The 5,203-nt window shown below is 48.7% G+C and overlaps 1 pseudogene; it reads right to left on the reverse strand.

Moving 5' to 3' along the window:
* Positions 1 to 533: 533 nt before the first annotated feature.
* On the reverse strand, positions 534 to 1,822 carry LOC100848862 (large ribosomal subunit protein uL11-like; annotated as a pseudogene).
* Between the last annotated feature and the right edge of the window lie 3,381 nt (positions 1,823 to 5,203).

The raw sequence follows: 5,203 nt of genomic DNA on the forward strand, positions 1-5,203 counted from the left end.
GAAGTAGATGTTTTCCTGGAACTCTCTTGCTTTTTGGATGATCCAACAGACATTGGCAGTTTGATCTCTGGTCCCTCTGCCTTTTTTCCTCCTCTGCTCCCCACATCCTCTGTCTTTTCTAAATCCAGCTTGAATATCTGAAAGTTCTCTGTTCATGTACTACTGAACCCTAACTCGAAGGATTTTGAGCATAACCTTCCTAACGTGAGAAACGAGCGTGACTGTGCAGTAGTTTGAGCTTTCTTTGCCTTTGCCCGTTGTTGGGACTGGAATGAAAGCTGGCCTTTTCCAGTCCTGTGGCCACTGCTGAGTGTGTCAAGTCTGCTGGCATATTGAGTGCAGCACTTTAAGAGCATCATCTTTTAGGACTTGAAATAGCTCAGCTGGAATTTGGTCACTCCCGATAGCATTGTCTGCAGTGATGCTTCCTATGGTTTCCCTGGTGGCTCAGAGGTTAAAGCGTCTGCCTGGAATGTGGGAGACCTGGGTTCGATCCCTTGGTCGGGAAGATCCCCTGGAGAAGGAAGTGGCAACCCACTCCAGTATTCTAGCCCGGAGAATTCATGGATGGAGGAGCCTGGTGGGCTACAGTCCACGGGGTCGTAAAGAGTCGGACACGACTGAGCGACTTCACTTTCACTTTCTTTCCTAAGGCCCACTTGACTTCACACTTCAGGATGTCTGGCTCTAGGTGCCAGACACCCAGAATAACACACCATTGTGGTTATTCATTAAGGTATTTTTTGTACAGTTCTTCTGTGTATTCCTTTTTTTTTTTTTGGCTGTCAAATAATCCTTTATTCTTCTTTTCCTCTTGCAGTTCTTAACTAGCTGGTCACTGTCGATGTCATCTATGATGCCACAAGGGCGGCGGCCATCGACATTGCAGCCGCAGATGGGGCACTTCCTGGGACCTTTTTAATGGTTCCAGAGAGTTCTCTGGGCTAGAGCGTTCTCTAGCTAGAGATCAATGCTGCACCTGCCAGGCAATGTCGACAATCTCATCAAAAGTGATGTTTCCACTGTGCTTAATGTTTTCTGCTTCTTTCTATCTCTTGGTGGTTCCTTGAGGACTTTGATGATCAGGGCAGAAGCAGAAGATACCACCTCAATCCAGGCCTGTCTGTTCTGATCAGTTTCACCGTAATCCTCAGACTCTTCCAATCACCAGTTGTCCTGGTGATGTTATCACCTACCTTTTTTGGAGACAGACCCAGGGGCCAATCTTGGGGATCAGGGCAGATGTGGCACCAACTTCCCCACCAGCGCACCTCAGGTATGCGACTTTGATCTCATTGGGGTTGAACTTAGGTGGCATGGAGGAGGCGGCTGGTGTCGGAAGAACCCGGATTCGGGATGACAAAGAAAGTTGTACTTTTGCCTCCTCTGAGCCAAAAGCTCTTCTGTGTATTTTTGCCACCTCTTAATATCTTCTGTTTCTGTTAGGTCCATACATTTTCTGTCCTTTATCATGCCCATCCTTGCATGAAACGTTCCCTTGATATCTTCAATTTTCTTGAAGAGATCTCTAGTCTTTCCCATTCTATTGTTTTCCTCTACTTCTTTGCGCTGATCACTGAAGAAGGCCTTCTCTCTCCCTGCTGTTCTCTGTAACTCTGCATTCAGTTGGGTATATCCATTTCTCCCTGGCTTTTCAACACTCTTCTTTCCTTAGCTATTTGTAAAGGCTCCCCAGGCAACCACTTTGCCTTCTAGCATTTCTTTTTCTTTGGGATGCTTTTTGTCACTGACTCCTGTACAGTGTTACAACCCTCTTTCCATAGTTCTTCAGGCCCTCTGTCCTCCAGATCCAATCCCTTGACTCTATTCATCACTTCCACTGTATAATCATAAGGGATTTGATTTAGGTCATACCTGAATGGTCTAGTGATTTTCCTTACTTTCTTCAATTTAAGTCTGAATTTCGCAGTAAGGCGTTCATGATCTGAACCGCAGTCAGCTCCAGATCTTGTTTTCGCTGACTGTATAGAGCTTCTCCATGTTCGGCTGCAAACCATAATCAATCTGATTTCGATTTTGATCATTAGTGATGTGCATGTGTAGAGTCGTCTCTTCTGTTGCTGTAAAAGGATGTTTGCTATGACCTGTGCACTCTCTTGGCAAAACTCTGGTAGCCTTTGCCCTGCTTCATTCTGTACTCCAGGGCCAAACTTGCCTGTCACTCCAGGTAACTCTTGACTTCCTCCTTTTGCGTTCCAGTCCCCTATGATGAAAAGGACATCTTTTGGGGGTGTTAGTTCTAGAAAGTATTGAATGTCTTCATAAAACTGTTCAACTTCAGCTTCTTCAGCATTACTATTCGAGGAGTAGACTTGAATCACTGTGATATTGAATGGTTTGCCTTGGAAACGAACAGAGATCATTCTGCTGTTTTTGAGATTGCACTCAAGTACTGCATTTCGGACTCTTTTGTTGACCATGATGGCTACTCCATTTCTTCTAAGGGATTCTTGCCCACAGTAGTAGATATAATGGTCATCTGAGTTACATTCACCCATTCCAGTCCATGTTAGTTCACTGATTCCTAAGATGTCAGTGTTCACTCTTGCCGTCTCCTGCTTGACCACGTCCAATTTATCTTGATTCCTGGACATGACATTCCTGGTTCCTATGCAGTACTGTTATGTACAGCGTCGGACTTTAAGTTTCACTACCAGACACACCCACAACTGCGCGTCGTTTCTGCTTGGCCCAGCCTCTTCATTCCTTCTGGGGCGATTTCTCCGCTCTTCTCCTGTAGCATTTTGGGCACCTACTGCCCTGGGGGTCCATCTTTCAGTGACCTATCTTTTTGCCTTTTCATACTGTTCATGGGGTTCTCCAGGCAGGGATACCAGAATGATTTGCCATCCCCTCCTCCAGTGGACGATGTTTTATCAGAACTCTCCACTGTGACTATGGGTGACCCTGCACGGCATGGCTCATAGCTACACTGAATTATGCAAGCCTCTTTGCCTCAACAAGGCTATGATCCATGACGAGAGCGCTGAAAATATCAAATCCCGAATCCCTTGTTACTGCACACATCTTGGAAGATTTAATCCAACCCACAATATGCTCTTCCCTCCCTCACTGGGACTTGCAGACACCAACCCACACACCCCCAGGCTCCTGACAGTATAAACGACGAATCTGGCAGACCTTTTGATGTGCAAGCCCTCTTTTCCCAAATTAGGCTTGTGCTTAACCTCCTTGGACATGCTGGGATCTGACTCTAATTGTCGGTTTGGGATGGTGAGGGGCGGTGGAAGTGGAGTGGAGCGCGGTGGAAATCGGCACCTGCTTGCAAAGTAACCACATCAGAAGAGGCCACTGCTGGGCCTGCAGAGGAGGCAGGACTGGACCCACGGGAGGGGGAGGGGCCGCGCCCGCTCAGCGCGGTCACTGGCTACTGTGGGATTCTGGCATCTAGATCCGCCCCAAATCCGGCGTCCAACTCTGTCCCCATCAGAGTCCTGCCATTCACGGGGACCTGCAGAGGGAGCTTAGCTCAGTCTGTCTTGGGATTCTGAACCCTCTGGATCTTGCTGGGCCATCTTGGGAGCACATCCGCTCTGCAGACTTTGGGGAGCAGAGACCCTCTCAATGATGGCAGGAACACTCTTGCTCTCTGACCTGCCTTGAGCTCAGGATTCAACCCCCCCGATCATGTCACTTTATTTCCTTAGACACTGGTGCAGTTCCTCCAGTGGCCCCTCCCGCTGTCCTGAGCTGTACCCGCCCCTTCCACCCCAATCACTGCTTATGCAAGTAACTGTTTCACCACAGTGTACCGCATGCTGTTGCTGCTCAGTCGCTCAGTCATGTCCGACTCTTTGTGACCCCGTGGACTGCAGCACACCAGGCTTCCCTGTCCTTCACCATCTCCCAGAGTTTGCTCAGATTCATGTCCACTGAGTCAGTGATGCCATCCAACCATCTCTTCCTCTGCCACCCCCTTCTTCTCTTGCCCTCAACCTTTCCCAGCATCAGGGTCTTTCCCAATGAGTCAGTTCTGCATCAGGTGGCCAAAGTATTGGGGCTTCAGCTTCAGCATCAGTCCTTCCAATGAATATTCAGGAATATTGATTGGTTGATTTTCTTTAGGATTGACTGGTTTGATTTCTTTGGTGTCCAAGTGTCTCTCAAGAGTCTTCTCCAACACCACAGCTCAAAAGCATCAATTCTTTGGCACTCAGTCTTCTTCACGGTCCAAATCAAACATTTGTACATGACTATTGGAAAAACCATAGCTTTGACTATATCAACCTTTGTCAGCAAAGTGATGTCTTTGCTTTTTAATATGCTGTCTAGGTTTTTCATAGCTTTTCTTCCAAGGAGCAGGCATCTTTTAATTTCATGGCTGCAGTCACTGTCTGCAGTGATTTTGGAGCTCAGGAAAATAAAATCAGTCACTGTTTCTATTTTTTCCCTTTTTATTTGCCATGAAGTGATGGGACCATGACCTTAGTTTTTTGAATGTTGAGTTTTAAGGCAGCTTTTTCACTCTCCTCTTTCACCCTCATCAATAGGCTCTTTAGTTCCTCTTCACTTTTGGCCATCAGAGTGGTATCACCTGCATATCTGAGGTTGTTGATATTTCTCCAGTTACCATGGCTCCAAATGTCCCATGGTCCCTTCACTGGATCCTCACAGCCTCCAACCTGGTAGGGCGTGTGAACTATCTGAGATGTCCCCTGGTAGGCCTGTGGTCTGCAGCGGCCGTGGGTGCCCTTATGCTGGGAGACAGGATCCGGCCATGGAAAACAAGCAGGAGTCCAGGCTGACCACAGGCCCTCCGAGGCTTCTGCAGGATGGAGGGGCATATGATCTGTGTCTTGCTGATGGGAGCCAGGATGGAGGGGCGTATGATCTGTGTCTCGCTGATGGGAGCCAGGATGGAGGGGCGTATGATCTGTGTCTCGCTGATGGGAGCCAGGATGGAGGGGCGTATGATCTGTGTCTCGCTGATGGGAGCCAGGATGGAGGGGCGTATGATCTGTGTCTCACTGATGGGAGCCAGGATGGAGGGGCATACGATCTGTGTCTTGCTGATGGGAGCCCAGGTTGCAACTAGCTCTGACCAGAAGGAAGCATCTGCAGGCCGGGTTAGGTGCCCAAGGAGGCCAGGCAGCCCCGCCCAGACCTGCAGAAGAGGTGCCCGGCTGGTCCCGCCGCCCAGCCTGCCGCTGACCCTGAGCCC

This window comes from Bos taurus, chromosome 21 (assembly GCF_002263795.3).
Source record: "Bos taurus isolate L1 Dominette 01449 registration number 42190680 breed Hereford chromosome 21, ARS-UCD2.0, whole genome shotgun sequence".
Classification (NCBI taxonomy): domain Eukaryota; kingdom Metazoa; phylum Chordata; class Mammalia; order Artiodactyla; family Bovidae; genus Bos; species Bos taurus.